Source organism: Symphalangus syndactylus, chromosome 8 (assembly GCF_028878055.3).
Source record: "Symphalangus syndactylus isolate Jambi chromosome 8, NHGRI_mSymSyn1-v2.1_pri, whole genome shotgun sequence".
NCBI lineage: Eukaryota > Metazoa > Chordata > Mammalia > Primates > Hylobatidae > Symphalangus > Symphalangus syndactylus.
This window is the reverse complement of record NC_072430.2, coordinates 34,578,302-34,600,594: the sequence shown is the minus strand read 5'-3', so window position 1 is coordinate 34,600,594 and position 22,293 is coordinate 34,578,302. Positions and strand designations below refer to the sequence as shown.

Here is a 22,293-nt window from a genome sequence, read left to right as displayed (position 1 = left end):
GGCACGGGGGTCAGCAACCCACTTGAGGAGGCAGTCTGTCCCTTAGCAGAGCTCAGGCGCTGTGCTGGGAGATCCACTGCTCTCTTCAGAGCCGGCAAGCAGGAGTGTTTAAGTCTGCTGAAGCTGCACCCACAGCTGCCCCTTTTCCAGGTGCTCTGTCCCAGGGAGATGGGGGTTTTATCTATAAGCCCCTGACTGGGGCTGCTGCCTTTCTTTCAGCAATGTCCTGCCCAGAGAGGAGGAATCTAGAGAAGCAGTCAGGCTACAGCAGCTTTGCCACGCTGTAGTCTATTCTGCACCCAGTTCAAACTTCCTCGCAGCTTTGTTTACACGGTGAGGGAAAATTCGCTTACTCAAGCCTCAGTAAGGGTAGACGCCCTTCCCCCCACCAAGTTGGAGCATCCCAGGTAGACTTCAGACTGCTGTGCTGGCAGCGAGAATTTCAAGTCAGTGGATCTTAGCTTGCTTGGCTCTGTGGAATTGGGATCTGCTGAGCAAGATCACTTGGCTCCCTGGTTTCAGCCACCTTTCCAGGGGAGTGAATGATTCTGTCTCGCTGGGATTGCAGGTGCCACTGGGGTGTGGAAAAAAAAAACTCCTGCAGCTAGCTCAGTGTCTCCCCAAACAGCCACCCAGTTTTGTGCTTGAAACCCAGGGCCCTGGTTGTATAGGCACCTTAGGGAATCTCCTGGTCTGCAGGTTGTGAGAACTGTGGGAAAAGTATAGTATCTGGGCCATATAGCACTGTCTCATGGCACAGTCCCTCATGGCTTCCCTTGGCTAGGGGAGGGAGTTCCCCTATCCCTTGTGCTTCCTGGGTGAGGCAATGCCCCACCCTGCTTCTGCTTGCCCTCTCTGGGCTGCACCCACTGTCTAACCAATTGCAGTGAGATGAGCCATCTTGCCCTGGAAACCGCTATTTTTTAAAAGTATGCAACTGGAGGACCATAGGAAAAAAATATACTTCCTGATTTTGAAAACAAGGGAATATTCCTCAGAAAAGGTGATAGTAGAAAAACAAATACCAAAATGATAAACTGAGCCATTTTACTTTTTTAGAATAATATTATAAATGCATGAGAGATGAGTGATTGAATTCAGAGAAGTAGAGCAGCACACAATTGAACACATATGCAGGACAAGAAAGCCAGAGATTGTGACTGGAGGAGCTTAGAAGCAGATAAAACACTGCATTCAGAATTGACCATGAAATATTAAAATAGCTGAAGCAGGGAACATACGAGAAACTCAATGATTCTGGGATAAGAAGGCTACAAATGGTGTTAAGGACACATATAAGACTAACATTTTGTGAAATTCCTTTTCCATAAGCAAAGTGTCTTTTTAATATTGTATTGTTCTCTATTGACTTAGATTACAAATGGAAAGCAAGCTTGGAAGTGGAGAAATACTGTTTATCTATTCTGGACTACTTTTTCTCTGTATGAGTGGCAGCTTGTAATAATCAGGGAGTTAACTATGCAAGAATTATAGTGATATGTCATTGCATATGTCAACTCAAAATTCTGATAAAGTCTTGTAATCCTTTCCTAACTCTGGGCTAACTGTTCACTGGGAGCATTTCATGTTTTACAGTAGCACCTGTGAATTACAAATAACTGAGGAGCTTGAGTGAAACACAAACTCATACTTGCCTCTTCTTTGTGTGGTCTCACTGTGCTGCTGCCACACACATGCCCTCCACATCCTGATCTTTTGTTGCTGTTGTTATTTTGTGAGATGTAAGAGCCAATGCAAACCTTATCATAGATTCAATGAATCTCATAATTGAAAAAGACTTTCAAGATCATCTAGTTCAATATTTCAGCCAAATAATAGATTCTTTTTCTTGCCTGTTTCAGAAATTGGTAGAAGTCTCCATAAACCCTGCCATTCCTGATCCCTGAAGTTATGACTAGCTAAAGGTTTGACAATTTTGTTTATATTTTCAAAAAATCAGTTATTTGTTTTGGTCATATTTTGTAATGTTTTTCTATTGTCTATGTTGTTCACTTATTGTCTGACCTTTATTTCCTTCTTCTTACAAATTTTGGGGTTAGTTCTCGTTTTTCTAATTCTTTGAGGTGTAGTGTTGTGTTGTTTGAGATCTTTCTTCTATCTTGATGTATGTATTTATTGCCTATAAACTTCCTTCTTAGAACTGATTTTGCTATATCCTTAGGTTTTGGTATACTGTGTTTTCATTTTAGTTTGTCTCAAGAAATATTTTAAATTTATGTTTTAATTTCTTCATTAACCCTTTGGTTATGCAGGAGCATGTCATGTAGTTTCCATATATTTGTAAACTTTCGGAAATTCCTCTTATTAATCATTTCTAGTTCTGTAGCATTGTGGTCAGAAAAGATGCTTGGTATGATCTTATGTTATTAAACTTGTTAAGACTTGCTTTGTGGCCTCATGTACAATTTATCCTGGAGAATGAGCCATGTGCAGTTGAGAAGTATGTGTATTCTGTAGCTGTAAGATGGAATGTATTGGTAATGTTTGTTAGGTCTATTTGGTCTGTGATACAGTTTAAGCCTGATGCTTGTGTTCTTGATATTTCTTGTAATCTGTCCATTGTTGAAAGTGGGATGTTGAAATTTCCTACTAATATTGTTTGCAATCTACCTCTTCCTTTAGATCTAATAATATTTGTTTTATATTTTAGAGTGCTCTGATTTTAGGTGCATATGTTTACATTCATTATATTACCTTGCTAAACAGGTCCCTTTATCATTTGATAATGATCATTTATGGTTTATTGCGTTTTTTTTCTTAAAGTCTATTTTATCTGATATATGCATACCAACTTCTGCTTGCTTTTGGTTTACATTTGCCTGGTGCATGGAATGTCTTTTTTATCCCTTTACTTTTTGTCTGTGTGTGTCCTTACAGGTGAAGTGGATCTCTTATAGTCGGCAAATACAGTTAGATTTTGTTTCTGCCATTTTGTTAATTATTTTCTGATTTTTTGTTTTTAAAATTCTTTGTTACTTTTTCCTCTCTTGTTTACCATTGTGATTTGGTGGTTTTCTGTTGTGGAAAGCTTTCATTCTTTTTAAAATTTTTTACCTATCTGTTGTAATTCCTTTCTTTGTAGTTACCATGGTGCTAACAATAAATTTTTAGAAATAGTAGACTATTTTAAGCTGATAACAACTTAACTTTGGTAACATAAAAATGCTCTAGACTTTTATCCTCTTCGTAATTTATATTTTTGTTTTCTTAGCTTACATTTTTATAGATTGTCTGTTTCTTAAAAACTGATGGTAGCTGTAATTATTTTTTATCCTTTGACGTTTATCTTTCATACTTGAGGATTGAAATATTTCTATAGCACCATTCCAATCCTGGAGTATTCTGAATTTGATTATGAATTTACCTGTACTACTGAGTTTTATATTTGCATGTGTTTTGAAGATAGTAATTATTGTCCTTTTGCTTTCAGTTGTAGCACTCTCTTAAGCATTCCTTATAAGTCCATTCTAGTGTTGATGAATTCCTTCAGGTCTTGCTGGGATGGACTTTATTTCTCCTTCATTTTTGAAATGTGTCTTTGCTGGGTATAGTCTTCTTAGATAGCAGTTTTTTTTTTCTTTTAGCACTGTGAATATATCATCTCATTCTCTCCTAGCCTGCAAGGTTTCTGGTGAAAAATTTGCTAATTGTACAATGGGGATTTACTTACATGTTACTTGACATTTTTGCTGCTTTTAGAATTTCCTCTTGGTCTTTGACTTTTGATAATTTGATTATAAGTTTCTTAGTTGAATTTGTTAGGGAAATTTTGAGCTTACTAAACCTTGATGTTCAATGATACCTCCAAAGACTTGGTAAGTTTTCAGCTATTATGTTAAACATGGTTTCTGTGCCTTTCTTTAGCTTTTCTCCCTCTTGAGATCCTATAAGCTGAATATTTGTTTAATTGTGTCATATGAGCTATGTAGGCTTTCTTCATTCTTTTTTATTTATTATTTTTTCTCTGACTGGGTTATTTCAACAGACTTGTCTTTAAGTTCAGAAATTTCTTCTTTTGCTTGATTTAGTCTGTTGAAGCTTTTGATTGTACTCTTAATTTCTCTCATTGCATTTTTTTCAGCTCCAAGATTTCTACTTGTTTATTGGTGATATCTTTTTTGGCATTTCATAAATTTTCTTTTCTTTGTGGTAATTACTGGAGAATTACTGTGTTTGATTGCAGGTGTCATGTTTTCCTGTTTTTGTTTTATGTTTCTTATGTCTCTAACTTGATAACTGTGCATCTGTGGAATACTTACCTCTTCCAATTTTATGGAGTATCTTTCATATAAAAAGGCATTTTTCTGTGTTGGTTGGTAGGATGCTTTGTGTTTGGTTCTGGGTGGATGTAGTAGTGTAGGATTTGTGCAGTTTTTTCATTTGTCATCAATGTCAGTGACGTCTGAGTGCCTCAGTGGCCTAGGCTGCAAGAGTATGTGTTGGCAGTGGCATGCCTTTGCAGAGGTAGAGCCACTGGGCTGGTTCTCAGGCTGGGGGTATGCACACAGGGTAGGTTTGCTGGCTCAGTGTCAGAGCTACTGAACTGGTTTTCAGGTCAAGGATGTACATGCATGGTGGTTCTCCTGGCTGAGTTTGGATTCTTTGTTGTTCAAAACTGCCTTTTCCTTAGGAGGCAGGTGCTATGTGAGCTCAGACATCAGGATCATTGTCATTCTGTTGGGCCTAAGCTCTGAGTAGCTGATGACACTGCAGCCACACACGTGAGTGTCCTGGAATGACAGTGGAGCCTCAGGAATGGAGTGACATTCTGGCTATTTGCCTCCAGAGCAGGATACCGTCTAGCAGTGACGCCAGTTTCAAGATATCACCATGTCTTAGCAGCTTGGGGGTTGGAGGTGTGTACAATGTATGCTCCTACTCCAGAGCAATGCAGCCATGTGAACCCCTGAATGCTCCCCAATCTGGGCCCATGGCCTGTGAGGGCTGTGGGATGTCCTGTAGCAAGAACTGCAGGTGTCTCTGTTGCTAACAGGGGCTTTTGGGAGCCTACTGCTTATCTTTTTTCTGCAAAGAAAAGTTCCTCCTTATTTGAAGTCAATCCTAGTGGAGGAGAGGTGTGGCAGAGGCGGGGTGTTTTGCTCTCCTTTCTGTACTGCCATTACGGGTTTCTGTGTTCCATAGGAATTCTGCCACTACCTTGCTGTACTCCACAACTCTCCGTAGGGAACGCCAGTAGAAATGTAGTTGTTTATTTGTTGTTTAGGTCCTTTTTTAGGGGATGAAATCAGTGCCAGGCACCTCTAGGCAACCATCTTGATGTCATTCTGAAGTTATGACTATGTCGCTCCCCCGTATTTTGGATTAATCTAATTGTTAAACGTTTCTCTGATTTAATGTAAAAGTATAAATGTGTTTCTCTGCAGTGACTATCTAGGTCTTCATTCTTTCTATGAAGACACACAGAATAAGTCAAATCTGTATTTCCCTTACAAACTTTTAATAACTTTAAGAACTCTTTTGATTCTGTATCCAAATCTCCTCTTTTCCTAGTGAAATAGATGTGATTCCTCCTTCTCTAATACATATTCTTAGTGCTTGTTTTTGGAGTGAATACATATGGCATGGTTTAGATCCTCCATCTTCCACTTTTCTTTCTTCTGGATTCCATACAATATTTTATTTTTATGTTTCTTTTAAAATACCATGCCCAGAATGAAACATTATGCCCCAGATTTTTTTCTGACTTTCCTAGAGTAGACCAAAAGTATTTGCTTTATTGTGATGGAATCATTACTTCTATTATCGTGGCCTAAGATTTCATTAGGTTTTGGCCAGCAAATCATATTGTTGCTACATATTGAACTTAAATCCAAGAGCTCTCATATGTCTTTAACTTACAATATTCCATTGAGTCCAGCTCTCTCCTTGTGTCCATGAGTAATCAGAACAGCAGAGAGTAGTACTAATGTAATATTTGGAAAAATTCTGAAATGGATTAAAACATTATAGATATGTTTATTATTGGTTTATAAAATTATTATTAATTCCATTACCACCACTCCCAAAATGTACCCTACAAATCTATCACCTAAAAAATCTACTGTTTACCTATGGTGCCTTAGAGAAAATTAACATCATGCCTAAACCAAAAGGTCTACTTAGCTAGAATTATGACCCTTGAGTTAAAGAACATTTAGCCTGATTTGTATTTCTTTTGTTAACCAGGAATTCATGGTCAGTGGAGATTGATAGTGCATTTTGCAATCTATTCAACTTAATTTTTACCTAATCTAACATCACCTGCTGTGCTATGCTGTGGAGACTTAGAGTAAGCTACTCCATTAAGCAATCCTGCTGTGATATTTCTAATGTTTAGAAGTTTAATGTATTTCCGCAATATATATCCACCGGTGTCTGGTGAGTATCTATTTATTCATCTGTGGTAAGCTGGTTACAGATTTCTACTGGTATATTATAAGCTTGAATTATTTTTTATGAATCATATCTTCCATCATTAGAACTGTAACCTGCCACAGTGGTGCCCCTTAGTTAATGACCTAATTTTTATAAGATTCCTTTAATAATTTTCTTTTTTCCCCATGTGTTGGTTTATTGCCTCACATAAAATTGTATTAGCTAAAGATTAAAGAATTATGTCTTGAACAATGAGAAACATGCCTACCAACCTAGGACTTTTGAATAGTGAATAAATTGGACGAGGAATCTAGGAAACAAAGGAGGGTACATATGTGTGACATTTTGATGGGATAAAGTTTTACTATTAAAAGTTCTGTATAACTAAGGTACACAACATACATGCACACATATCAAGATGTAATGTAATAGAGCACAGCAAGTTTGCCGTGACCCAGATAATTGAGCCAAGGCTTTGATAAACAGGGACGATGCATTTAAGGGCAAAACATGAGCATGGTTATTTAAGGCAATATCAATATCTCTGCCCCACCCTTGATATGACAAAGAACAGAGAGCTAGATGTGATTGAGTTATTATTCCAAAATTTGTGCAGTGTATACTGAAGGGGGATTATACGACTCCCCCAGGGCCGCCACCCACACCTCTAATCCTATTGACATCTGAACTGGCCATGTTGCTTAATAGAATGTCAGCAGAAGTGATGTGTGCCCCTTTCAAGTAGCAATAGGAACCATTCTGTGATTCTGTCTCTCTCTTGTTTCTACTATAAGATCAATATGTTCCTTACAGTGGCTATTCCTTCGTCTCTTGTCTCAAAATAAACAGGAGGTAGAAGAAATCATTTCTGACCCAGTCAGATAAGAATGTAAAAAAGAAATTATTATTGTTACAAGCTATCACATAATATGTGCTTCACCATTTATAAAGTTACCTTTCAGTGTTCAGAGCTGTGCGTCAGAACAAAAGCACTTATGCCTAATTGAGTAATAACCACATAATTGACAATTACAGGTCGTATATAATATAAACATTTTCCAAGTAAGTATTTGTAATTTTATTAGCAGAAAATAGTGATTGTCTATTAGATGTAATATATGCCTTAATTAGAATAGTGAGCATAAAGCATATTCTTGGAAAATTGGTAAGGATAATGTAATCAAGCTATCATTTAAGTAGTAAAACTACAATAAACTTCAAATCATTCAATTGTTAGATTCCTAATTTATAAGATAAAAAATTTAGTCAGCTGAATGGTGCTACAAAGATTATGTCTACATTCTAATCCCTGGAGCCTGTGAATATTACTTTATATGGCAAAGAGTAAATACCTTATTTGGCAAAAGATGTGATTAAATTAAAGTTCTTGAGAGAAGGCACTTATCCTGGATTATCTTTGATAGCCCTAAATGCAAGCAGTGTTTTCTTATGTAAGATAGGCAGAGAAAGTTTTGAGATAGACACAAAGGGAAGATTATGTGAAGACAGAGCCACAAACAGATGCAGCTACAAGCCACGGAATGCTAACCAGCCACTGGAAGCTGGAATGAAAAAACAAAACAAAACGAAACAAAAAAACACCTCCCTTTAAATACTTGAGGAACAATGGCCCTGCTGACAATCTGATTTTGGAGTTTTAGTCTCCAGAACTGTATAACAATAAATTTCTGTTGTTTTTAAGCTGCCAAGTTTGTGGAGATTTGTTACAACAGCCTTGTGAGACTAATACACATGGTAAACCAAACAGATCACAAATTCTGGGGACTTTTTAAGTATTCAGGTTTATAGGCCTGGAGATTCGAGTTCAAATAAATCTACAGTGGGACCCATGTTTGTGTATTTTCAACAATTTAAGAAATGGGAATACTATAAATCTTAATACATTTTGGGGAGAATATTTGGAATGGGTAACACAAAGAAACTCTCCTGAGTACATATGAAGTAATTAATAGCTTACTGAGTAAACATTGCAAGTTCATATCTCCAGTGATCCAGCATACAACTTCCAGACACATCTCACTATTTCTTAGTTCTGAATGTCATGCATTTTTTTTAAAAAAAACTAAAATGTACTTACTCCTTTTTATGATTAATTTTACAAATAATATAATCAGCACCCCACTCCCCAAAATGATCAATAAACTATTATTAAACACGGGTTTTATAGTACATAGTGAAAAGCTCTTAAAACTGCATTTATTTATCAACAAAATGATACAGTCTTGAGAAACATCTACAATCACAGACTATTATAAACTTTGTTATTTCAAATCATATCAGAAAGCATGGAACATCTTGTCTAGAATATCTGAGCTTTTTGGGTTACTTCGATACAGAGAAGCAGCTTTGATTTTTCAGACCAGCTTCAGTGTCTCAGATACAGGATTTCTGCATGCACAATTCCGTGTTCTAACTTGTAGCTTTTAAGAAAATGAGAACCTGAGTCTTATTTCTCAACCTGAACCTGATACTTACCTTTTAAAAACAGGGCTACTTTGCTACTTTGCTTTGTGCCAAACAAAACACTGCTTCATTTAAATTTTACCTAAACCCAACCCTTGGTCAAAATTCTGTAATAACGCTTACGTCTTCCTTTGTTAGGTGAGGTACTTTTTTTCCCTTCAAGTATTCTTCTTTATTCTGGCAAATTAATAATCCTAACTTGTTTGGACCCTAGGTTGGTCTTGTTGTCTTTGCCTGTTGGACTTTATTAACAGTTTGGGAAATGCTGGTAAAGAAAAAAAAAGTACAAGTTCAGAAGAAGATAAGATTATGGAGGAATAAAATAGTATGATGAGGAATCATTGAGAGAGAATGTGAGCTGGATACTATTGGGCATACTGGGTTTATGGAGGCAGAGATTTTAGAAGCAGCATCAGATCAACTGTGTGACCAAAGACAAATGAGGGGGCATTCAATTATTTAGCAAATCTTTATAAACTCTCCCTTCAAATGCAATAACTCACTACATCTCTTGCTTCTACACTAACCCGAGCCCTGTCTGGATTAATGTAGTAATTTTCTAATGGGTTCCTACTTCTACTTGTGCCCACCTACAGTGCATAAAACACTCAGCAGCCAGGATTACCATTCAAACTGTGAACTATGTCATATTTCACTCCTTCATAAAATCCCCCAGTGACTTCTGCTATACAAGAAATCCAAAGTCCTTCCATAGCCCATAAGGCTTTATACAATCTAGTCTCTGATGACTTCTCAGAACTTTTCCCTACCAACCTTTGGGCTCACTGTGCTCCAGCTATATAAGCCTGCTGTCTCTTTCTCCATCAGCCTAAAGGTGTTTGTATGCATTGTATTCTTTGCCTAGAGACGGTAGGGGAAGAAAGGAGTTGAAAGTAGATTTTGAAGTAACTAAAGGGGCATATTCAATCATATTTATGACTTTATATATGTCATAAATGTACAGACCAAAATGTATATGTCAAAAAACATCAAGTATAAGAATGAAGACTTGATTGTTGTTACAATAGTTTCTGTTTTACATGTAGACAATAAAAATGTCATTTTAGTTTATACAATATACATTTTTTACTTTTAGAAAAAAAAATCTAATTAAACAAGGAGCCCCTCAAGGTTAGTCTGTTTGACTCTTAGTAGTGCTTAAGGTGGTGCTGTTCTGTGAATCACGTTCCCTTTACATTCCCATCCTCCTTTCCTACCTTCATTTATCTTAAAGGGGCAAAATTATCATCATCTTCTAAAGACAAAGCTTTCCTATGGCACTACAAATATTGTATAATGATGCATCTGAGATGAAAATACACAGACATATGCAGTTTTTTACTTGTGAACTATTGGGTTGCTTCTACAAATGATGTATTAGACTTTTACTGCCAAACTCATTGAAAGCCCATAAATTTGCATACACTTTACTGATATGACCTAATTAAGAAGTGAATTGAATTTTATTAAAATCTATGTTCCAGGGCCTCATTCTAATAAAGTACTTTTAGTGGCTGAAATTGATGTATTGAGCATTTTGACTCCAATATTCTGACTATTTTCAACTCCATGTGTAAACTTTTTTCCTTTGCTAATCAGCAGCATGTCTTACCATAATAGGTAATAGTATTTCACCTAGACTACCATTCCAGGCTTCCACATATATTACTAAATGTTTAGATGAGTGATCCATTATAGAATGGTCAGGTTTGTATCAGTGGATGTGACAAAATTTATAGTATAGAAGTTCAAACGTTTATTATTTTGATTTCATTTATACTTTTCATTCCAGAACTAAAGCATTCTAGAACATTCCCGTTCCTCAGACCTCCACTCTGATACATTTAGATTTGAAATTTTAAGGTCTATCAGTATTTGTAATACTTACAATTTTATTTTTAAATTCCTAGGGCTTATTGTTCTCAAAAAGAGACTTGGTCATTTTTTAATATTTGTATTATTCTGAACAGTACATAGTTCATAAATGAGTCTAGTTAAAGTCTTAGCAAACTGTAAGCCTGTCTTGTGTTTGGTTTATATGGATACAGGGAATGAAAGACTATTATCTTGCCATAATGGTAATAATAATTCATAGAAAAACTCTCATTGGCTTTAACAGAATATCCATTTCTATGAATATCTATTTCTGTGAATATCCCCCTTCACCACTAATAAATACTTTTAGATTTTAGCTGTGTTCTATAGATAGACAGTTTGATTATATTGCTTTAAAATTATATATGGTAAATTAATTTTTCCTAATTTTATTGTCATGTTTATTATTACAAATTATTTACTAAAGGTCTATGAAAAATAGGAATAGCACTTGTGCTGTTTTCAAGATAGCAATGTTTTTCCTTGTATAATCAACTCACGTATACTTTGTGATTTGTGTAAAATAATTGGCATTTAAAGAGGTATAGCATATGGCACTATAAGAAAATTAAGTCGTATTTATTCTCTGAATTTACTCATTGCTTGTAGCTCTCATACACTAACACAAAATATGTTTATGACCAGAGTGTAAAGTCAGAACCATTTACTAAAAAGGAATTGATTGCAGACCCAATGATATAAGTTTATTTTGAGTTTTTGCTTAAATGCTAAGGCATAAGTCTAACAGGGATCCTGACACCACATTTTTTTCTTATCTGAAATGAGTTCTTTATTCTAAGCATTCTTGTTCTTTATCATATATAATTGGACACTATAGCCAAATGATAATTTATGATTTGTTTTAAATAGGTTATTTAGTAAAAAGATTATGTTTTATAGTTGTTTCTAAGAGGAGTGAAAGAGTTCAAGGCCTTCCCAGTCATAGGTTTATGCAATTTTTAGAAATTTACATTTAATAAAATCCGCTTTTTGTGATGTACAACTCTGTGAGTTTTGAGAACTTCATACAATTGTGTATCCGCTGCCATGGTCAAGATAGAGAACACTTCTGGCTTCTAAAAATATTCCTCTGCTGCCTCATTGTAATCACCTTTACTCCACATGCCTAGCCCCTGGAATTCACTGATCTATTCTCTATCCCTATAATTTTGCTTTTTCTGGAATGTCATATAAGTGAAATCATATAATATGTGGTTTTTCAAATAGGAGAATGCATTTGATATTCACCGACATTTTTTCTGTGAACCAATAATTTGGGTTTTTTTTTTGGTTTGTTTCTTCCCTTAGTAGTATTCTGTAGTATAAATATCTAGCAGTTTATCTGTTTACCAGTTTAAAGATATTAAGAGCTTCAAGTTTTGAGTGGTTATGTTTAAAGCTTGTTTAAACACTTTATGTGACCATTAATTATAACTGCTCTAGGTAAATACCCACAGAGTGTTGGTGGGCTATATGATATCTGACATTACAAAAAACAGCCAAACTATAATCCAAGTGATTATACCATTTTACTTCCTATTGGAAGGTAAAATGGTTCTTGTTGCTTTGCATCTTTGCCATCACTTGATTACTTTCGTTGTGGTTGGATTTTGGTTTTAATTTTTGATCATTCTAATTGGTATTTCATAGTATCTCATTGTGGAGTTAACCTATAATTTTTTAGCAAAAAATAATGGTGAGCATTTTTTATGTGTTTATTTGCCATCTGTTCATCTTCTGTTATAAAATATCTAATCAGATTTTTTGCCCATTTAAAATATTTAAGTTAAAATTAATAGTTTCCTTTCACAATAAAAAATTAGCAAATCAAACCTAATAATGTATAAAAGAATTATATACCATGACCATTTGCAATTATCCTGAGGATGTAAGGCTGGTTCAATTTGAAAATCAATTAATTCATCCATCACATGAACTGAATAAAAAAGTAAAATCACATAATCACATCAATAGGTATAGAAACACTTGATAAAATCCAACATTCACTCATGACAAAAACTCTTAGCTAGCTAGGAATAGATGGACACTACCTTGACTTAATAAATAGTATCTACAAACATTTTACAGCTAACATTCTACATAATGGTGAGAATCTAGATCAGAAACAAAGTAAGACTATCTCCTCTCACCACAGATTTTCAGGGTTGTACTGGAAGTCCTACTTAATGCAATAAGATAAGGACAGAAAATGTATATGATTCAGAAAGAAGAAATAAAATTATCTTCATTCACGAATTACCTGATTGTCTATCTAGAAAATCCAGAAGGATAGACAAAAAAAAAAAAAAAAAAAAAAACTTCCTGGAACTAACAATCAATTACAGCAAGGTTGCAGAATACAAGGTAAATATTCAAAAATCTATTGCTTTTTTACATACCAGCAATGAACAAATGGAAATTGAAATTCAGAACACAATATTATTTACAGTAGCACACCCCAAAAATAAAATGCTAAGGTATAAGTGTGTTAGTCTTTACTCACACTGCTATAAAGAACTGCCCGAGAATGGGTAATTTATAAAGAAAAGAGGTTTAATTGATTCACAGTTCCACATGGCTGGGGGTGGGCCTCAGGAAACTTACAATCATGGCAGAAGGGGAAGCAAGAACATCTTACATGGTGGCAGGCAAGAGAAAGAGTGGGCAAGAGCAGGGAAAACTCCTCATAAAACAGTTAGATTTCATGAGAACTCACTCACTATCATGAGAACAGCATAGGGGAAACTGCCCCCATGATCCAGTCACCTCCCATGTGGTGCTTCCCTCAACACCAAGTGATATGGGGATTACAATTTGAGATGAGATTTGGGTGGGGACACAGAGCCAAACCATATCAATAAGTCTAACAAAATAGTTACAAGATCTGTATAAGAAAAACTGTAGAACTCTGATGAAAGAAGTCAAAGGACAACTATGTAAGTGGAGAGATACTCCATGTTCATGCATAGAAAGACTGAATATTGTCAAAATGTTAGTTTTTCTCAACTTGATTTATAGATTCAACACACTCTCAATAAAAATCCCAGCAAGTTATTTTATGAATATTGACAAGCTGAATGTAAAATTTATATGGATAGGCCAATGACCCAGAATAGCCAACACAATATTGAAACTTCATATACTTGAGATAAGAATGTTAAGCAAGGGAATGTATTTGGAAACCTCCTTGCACTTGATATTAATAAGTTCAAAGGTTTTATTCTCTTTAAAAAAATAAGACTGTAGAGGAATAAAATTAGGGCTTTTGTAGCAACATGATGGAACTGGAGGCCATTATCTCAAATGAAATGACTCAGAAACAGAAAGTCAAATATTGAATGTTCTAACTTACAGGTGGGATTGAAGTAATGTGTACACATGGCATAGAGAATGGAACAGACTTTGGAGACTTGGGAAGGTGAGAGAGTGAGGGGAGTGAAGAATGAGAAATTACCTAATGGATACAATGCATACTGTTTGAGTGATGGTTACACTTAAAGCCCAGACTTCACCACTGAAACACTATGCAATACATGCATGTGGCAAATCTGCACATGTGCCCCATAAATCTACACAAATAAAAATTTTAATAAAATTTTAACTATCAAAAAATTACTTTTCAAAAAAAAACCTTAATGATGCTTCAGAAAAAAGTTTAAACAATAGTGAATCTGGGTTGATTTCTAGTTTGACAGGGGTTTGTTTATAAGACTTATTAGTAGCCGAAGCCAGCATTATTAGTGGTTTTGAATGCCCATATATGTTTCTCTTTGTGCCTCTACAAGTAGGCCAATTCCTGTACTTGGGTCATAATGCACATTTTTGCACATGTACTTGTATTATTAATATTTTGTCCTTTTTATTGATGTCATTTTTATTCCTTGCCTTTGGAGAGCAAAGAAGGTGTTTTATTAACTTTTTTTTTTTTTTTTTGAGACAGAATCTCACTCTGTCGCCTGGGCTGGAGTGCAGTGGCGCCATCTTGGCTCACTGCAAGCTCCGCCTCCTGGGTTCATGCCATTCTCCTGCCTCAGCCTCCCAAGTAGCTGGGACTCCAGGTGCCCGCCACCACACCCAGCTAATTTTTTTGTATTTTTAGTAGAGATGGGGTTTCACCGTGTTAGCCAGGATGGTCTCGATCTCCTGACCCCGTGATCCGCCCGTCTTAGCCTCCCAAAGTGCTGGGATTATGGGCGTGAACCACCATGCCCGGCTCCGTGTTTTAATAACCTCTACACATTCAAATAGAGCTCGCCCAGCTGTGTTTTAGTAACTTCTACACATTCAAATAGAGCTCAATCAAATTATATTAAAACTCCATGAATATCATGAAAGTTTTATAAGCTCTTACGTGGTAGGTGTCTAATAGGAATCTAATAGGGTTAGAGTCTAATAGGATTAGAAAATTAAGGCAGTATGAAGTGGTGGAAAGGGTATAGATTTGGGGACCATGTAGACGTGGTGTAAATTTCAACATTGCTGTTTGTCTAAGGAAAAAGTACTTTCATGGGTGGTTCTCTAATCTTTAATGCATCAAGTTGTTCGTATATGACTGGGGAAAATGCACTTATCAAAGAAGTGGGTTAGAACTAGACATGGACCAGGCATGGTAAGTCATGCCTGTAATCCCAATAGTTTGGAAGCCAAGGCAGGAGGATCACTTGAGCCCAGTAGTTTGAGACCAGACTGGGCAACATAGGGAGACCCTCTCTCTACAAAAAATAAAAATAAAAATAAATTAGCCAGGTATGATGGCACATGCTTGTGGTCACAGCTACTCAGGAGGCTGAGGTGGCAGGATTGCCTGAGCCTGGGAGGTGAAGGCTGCAGTGAGCCATCCTCATGCCACTGCACTCCAGCCTGGATGACAGAGTGAGACCATGTCTCAAAATGAAAACAAAAAAAAAGAGAGAAATGATATGCATCCAAATCAGTGGAATTGAATTTGACAAATAAAATTAAAAGATCCAAAACATGCCTTCATTTGTAAAATGGGAATGATGGTCTCTATTTTGCAGAATGATGGTTACAATATAAATAATTATTTATTTGGCATGAAGGCCAGCACCTGGTTTTAAGTAGGTACTTATAGATGAATGACATTGTTATGATTTAAATTATTACAAAATTAATCCTATAGCCAATGTACTTACACACCAGTATAGTCACATTCATTTTTCTCACTATGACCCACAGAAATTCTTTATATATCACTTGCCAGTATATGACACCTCTCTCTCTCTGTGTCTCTCTCTCCTCTATACTCTTCACCTTCTCTTCATATTGAAATAAGAATTTAATGAAGCAATTATATCCTTGCTGTATGTAATATACCACATTCTATCCAACCCTATCCTGTCCTTTGCATTATTCTTCTAATTCATGATTCACCAATATGTTGCAACCTTGGTTTAAAAAATGCAGGCCTAGCAAAATGCGATATATGAATATGTATAATGCATTTGGAATCAACAGTGGTGTATGTTTATATATGATATAGAAATAGTACAGTAGAAGAAGTGATTGAAGCTTTCATGGAGTGTTAGTGCAAGATTTATAGGAGAAACTATCTGCATAGTTTTTGGGAGCGATAAGTTTGCAAGATAAATGAGAACGAAGAACAGATTTGGGGTATATAAACTATGGAACTTAGGACAATTCTAAGCTGTTTAGCCTATCTAGAATGCGAAGTACCAGTATATGCTGTAACTAGTGCAAAAATTAAAAAAAAATGGCTAATATGGACAGGAAGCAAAATCATGAAAGATAATGGTAAGTTGCTTTCTATTTATCTTATATTTGTCTGGGAGTCATTGAACACTTTTGAGGAGGGAAATGAGATGGTCATATTTGTATTTTAAAAGAATCCTATATTGGTAGCTAGGAGGATTATCATGAGTATTTTGGGAACCAAAATTTTGAGGAGGCAATTAGACAAAGCAGTGAAAAGATAATGAGGGTTTACAGGAAGGCAATAATGGCAAGGATAGGGATAATGGATTCAATACATATTTAGGAAGTAATTAAAATGTTTTTATTATTTGGGTAATAGGAAGGGGGAGATACAAAAATCACCACTCTCCATTTTATTTGATGAGGAACTATTTAGAGATGTCATCTTTCACTGGGAATGAGGACACAAGTCTCAGTGAGTCATCCAAGATGAGGAACCAGATGGATATGTAAGAGAAGAGAGAAAAACAGAAGGTTACTTTTTAAGTGTGTGTGTGTGCGTGTGTGTGTGTGTTGAAAAATCCGATTTCTAAATTTAATTGGTTTGCAAAAAAATTTCTCAGGCTTCTGTTATCAAAACCTGATAATTTAAATACATAAAACAAGCAGTTTTGTTATACCTATTCTTTAATAATTATATGAACTAATTCTATAGTCAGAGAGTGACAAGAGTTATGAAGAAATAGAGATGGATGGCATTTGTCCTGTAGTTCTCCAGGTAGATATGATAATATAGTAATAGGATAGCTTTAAATTACTTCTACTTTCTACTTCTTTCCCATGCCCTCATGGCTTACACGTCTTTTTTAAGGTGGGGTAGGACAGGCTTTCTAGGAGAAAGGAACCTTTATGACAGGAAGAAGGAAGATAAAGCAGGATACATCTTTGGTATTTGAATAATATTAAAATATACCTGTAATAAAGACTTGAGCGAGATCAAAGGATATGACTTAAAGACAATGTATAGCTGTATAACAAATTACTTAAGTGGTCAGGTGATTTGAAAGAAAAACCTGATAGTCTAGTACTTGAGTTGTTCTTTCCCCTCACTTGAGAGGCAAAAGAATAACTGCATGGAGCGAGAAAACTAGTGGGTGATGCAAAGATGGTTCAGGAATATGTGAAGGGTTTAGTAAGTGTTTCTCTTAACTCTGTATTTAAATCACCCCTGCTCTCCACGCCCTTTTTTCATTAGAATCACCAGTACAGATTTAGTTTGTACTGTTTTCTTCTCTCCTTGACATTGCTCTAAGGAAAGTTTATTGTTAATGAAATTGAGGCTGCCTTACTAAACGATTGGCAGAGGTACTCTCAAAACAGAAATCTTTTGTGTTCTATTGAGGAATAGCAAGAAAATTAGAGGCTGGGGAAATGCTGATCTCTCTGAAGCAGTATTGCTGGGGAGGGGGCTAAAGTGGGGTAATAAACTTTAGGTTAAAAAGTGAATGATGATAGATTGAAAGAAGGAAGGAAATAAAAATGAATCCCAGGAGAATCTCCAGAAGAGAGAAACATGCTTGGGGATGTAAGATTGATGGCCAGAGTATAACTGAAAGAAAGTCTCTGTGGTTCAACCGTGGTTCTCAGCAACAGAATTTCAAGAAAGGCATTGCTCTTATTAGATAAATATTACATATTCTTATTTTCTTTATTCATTTATTATATAAAATATTTTTATGTGGAAATGTGCTAGTACATCTGAAAGGAACTTTTGGAATATCTTGTGTTTGATAAAATGAAATGAAACTGAGAATCTCTCAAAGAAGTGAGTAACAAGTAGAATCTACCTTGCAACCAGGAATGGATTTAGTTGAATCTTATGGTTTGAGAAAATGGTGTAAGAATGTTATATATTTTTTTTTAGCTTTTATTTTAAGGTCAGAGGTACATGTGCAGATTTGTTACATAGGTACACTTGTGTCATGAGGGTTTGTTGTACAGATTATTTCATCACCCACCTATTAAGCCTAGTACCCATTAGATAATTTTCCTGATCCTCTCCCTCCTCCTACCACTCCACCCTCCAATAGGCCCCATTGTGTGTTTTTCCCCTCTATGTTTCAATGTGTTCTCATCATTTAGCTCACACTTGTAAGTAAGAATATGTGGTATTTGGCTTTCTGTTCCTTTATTAGTTCGCTAAGGATAATTACCGCACTACCTGATGATACTAACATGGTCCGATTATGTCTGTTTCCACTACTGAAATACGCTCTTGGAGAGTAGGAACAAAGAGAATACTTCTTTGTATTCTCTGTGCCTGGCATAGTATTATGCACAGAATCTGAGCATAATAAACCTTTGTGAAATTGAAAATGTACCTGCCCTCCTGACCAACACGGAGAGGGAGCACAACCATATCATTTGTGATGATATTGTAATATCATTGTGATGTTGTTGATATTTTTGTTCGCCGCAGGATATATACAGTCCGTGTTCAATAGAAGCAAAAGCATAGTTTTTTGCTTCTATTGAACACGGACTGTATATAACCTGCGGCGAACAAAAATATCATTTTCTGTTGGCTTTTGCTTTCTTCAGGTTGAAAGAACTCAAGATACAATGTCCCCTGTAAGCTCAGCTCTGCCTGGATCCTAAGCCCATCTCTATCAGGTAGACATTAGCAATTACACCTGTATCAGTTAGAAGAACTTAGAGTTACCTGAGTTGCTCTAGAATTGTTATGCTTTAAGTGAGCTGAACTCCTAAGAGTATCAAGAACGAAGGGAAAGGGAATTCTTTTCCAAAACCTTATAGTTTAAAGACTAGTTATTATTCGCTTTTCTGGGAATTCTTTGGCATGAAAGCTTTGGGCTTTGCAGATTATGTAGGTGTGTGGATTTCCTGTCATCACAGTGTATTTAACTACAATTTAAGAGTATTTTTCTCCTGTATTACCTTATTCACATGGGTTTTATTTTTTGAAACCTGAAACACATGGTGGAAGCTAGATATTAGAAAGCAGGGAGGGTCTGAAATACACAGCACTTGCAGCATTTAGAAGCAAAATGCCTCCAGGTAACTGATGGCTATGCTGTCCATTTGGGAACTAAAAATGAAGGAGAAATTATTAAAAACACAATGTTCTTAAATAGTAGCATAGAGAACTAAATTTAAAATCAGCCACTAGCAGCTAATTACGGTATCATTGATTTGTTCCATGTTTTATTAATCTGTTGGTGGTAAACTTGAACATGGTTTGGGGCAGGATTTGTGTTAAGAGGTGGAGCAGCTGCTAGCTTGTTTCTTCAGTGACACTTGCAAATGTTTTTCTGTGGGGACCTCTATCTAGCTTAAATTTATGTAGCTTGGTTAAATGTCAAACAAGCTAAGTGGTGCATTTCGTTAATGAAAAATTAATGAAAACTTTGGGCTGGCACATACTACTGTTTACAATACATATAATTCATTAGGAAGACATCCATCAAGCAAGGGCCTTGGCATGGATCTGGTGGCATTGTAAATGGGCTTTATTCTCTTCCTTCCAGTTAATGAAAGTTCAAGGCTGGGAAAAGTACTCATAAAACAGATTTAATGAGTCTTTGGGGGAAGTTTTACAGAACACAGTATATGAGTCATAAATATCACATGCAAAATCTATTTGGCCCAAATTATTTAGGATTAGAAATGACTATAACTTTACTTTATAATCAAAAAGTGCTCCAGTGTTTAGACTAGGAGCTTAATTCCAAGCAAAAGTCACACATTCTTTTTACAGCCTTGTAATTAAGTAGGTTCCATCTTGAACAAAACATTCAGAATTTTAAAATATTAATTTTTTTTCTAAATTGTGATATAATTGGGGACCACATCCCTAGATATAGGACATACTTATTTATTTTCTAAAAGTCTCCAAATAGTGAATATTCATATTTTGTATATACAACTTCCCTGATCCTGGTGGTCTGGTGATATGGTTTGAATACATATCTCTGCCCAAATCTGCTGTTAAAATGTAATCCCCATGTTGGAGGTGGGGCCTGGTGGGAGGTTATTGGGCCATGGGGGTGGATCCCTCATGACTGGCTTAGTGCTGTCCTTGTGATAGTGAGTAAGTTCTCATGAGGTTTGGTAGTTTAAAATTGTGTGGTATCTCCCTCCCCTCTCTTGCTCCTGCTTTCCCCATGTGATGTGCTTGCCCCAGCTTCACCTTCCACTATGAGTAGAAGCTTCCTGAGACCTCCCCAGAAACTAGCAGATATCGGCATCATGCTTCCCGTATAGCCTGCAGGACTGTGAGCCAATTAAACTTCTCTTCTTCATAAATTACCCAGGCTCAGGTATTTCTTTATAGCAATGTAAGAATGGCCTAATACCTTTGGTTACAAAAGATGGTAGACAATTAAAAAATATTACTTCCAATAAACGCTCTTTTGGCACAAGTAATCATCCCTCAATATTAACGTAGATGACCGTATTATTGGTCTCCTCTGTTTTTATTCCTCTCATTATTTTACTCAATCTTTCCTAAGCTTCACTGTTATTATTTTCAAATCTGTAAGGAGAAATACAAGCTACTAGAGGAAGACAAGCTACTGGTCATGTAGGCTCCATGTGGATGAGAACAGGTATTTTGTTTTACTCAACACTTTTCTCGGCAAATACAAAAAGGCCTGATACAGAGACATGACTCAAAAATATTCGCTAAAATATTTAAAATACTTTTTATTTATTTTTATTTTATTTATTTAATTTTTTATTTTATATATTTAATTATTATTTTAATATTTGCTAAAATATTAAAACAATAAAAAAGAGTGATCTTCTCCTAACGTAGTTTATCTATTGGAGAGATGGATTATTACCTAAAAACATAAGCTGTAGGATTAGTTGCCAAAAAATATATCAACTATTTGAGGTATAAATTTGAGAGAACCAAGCAATCTCTTCTGACCTGAGTTACCAAGCAGGTTATTGCAGAGAGTGGGATTTCAGTTGGTCTTTGGAAAATAAATTGTTGCATGACAGTTCTTTATTGTCCCTGTCCCCTTGGTGGCAGAAACTCTTTCTAGTGTTTGACACAAGATGTAAGTGTTCAGACATAGCCACGGAAGAAAATATGAAAAAAAGAAAAGAGGGGAAACAGAGAAGGGAGAACAAGTTACAGTGCCCAAATCAGAACTGATATTGTGATTATAGATTGAGGTGAATGTGATTGAAGAATTTGACTGCAACAGAAAAGATAAGAAGGGAAGGCTAATGGAATGGGAATGTAGTCTTTGGAGCCAAACTTCATTTGCTGAATGTCAGTAACTACCCCTGACCATGTTTGTAACTCTGGGCAAAGTACTTGAGCTCACTCTGCCTCTGTATACTCATTTGTAAAATAAAGATAATAAAAATACCTCCCTCATAGAATTGCCAGCATGATTCAATAAATTAATGTTATAAAGTTCTAAGAATAATACCTCCCACATAGTATTATATTTTTGTTTATTAAAAAAGAATAACGTAATTATGGAGAACTCAGGTAGCCGAGGAGATAAACAAGTCATTTAAAATTTTGAGCAGAGATGAAAGATTATAATGGTGGAGCCATGGCAAGATTAACTTGGCAGCGACATCTATATAGAAAGGACTCATGAAAAGAAAAGTGGCAGACAGAGAGGTTAGTTGGTGAAACATTTAATGGTCAGGTAATAAAATGTTTTGAGTTTATGGCTGAAATGGGAATCACAATTTTGCTGAAAATTTAAAAACGAGAATGCCTGAATAAAATGGGTGGAGGGGTCAGCCCACAAAAGAAGTGAGATTTGTAGGCATTAGAAAATTACACCTCCCTTCGTTCCCTCTCCTCTCACTTTT

The 22,293-nt window shown here is 35.8% G+C and overlaps 1 long non-coding RNA gene across 1 annotated transcript in view; it reads left to right on the top strand.

Annotated features, from left to right (window-relative positions):
• Window positions 1-22,293, top strand: part of LOC134737442 (uncharacterized) — a 402,399-nt gene that overhangs the window by 253,061 nt on the left and 127,045 nt on the right. Inside the window, exon 3 of the long non-coding RNA XR_010122342.1 lies at window positions 1,863-1,925. This is a non-coding gene — a long non-coding RNA (uncharacterized lncRNA). The remainder of the gene's footprint in view (window positions 1-1,862; window positions 1,926-22,293) is intronic.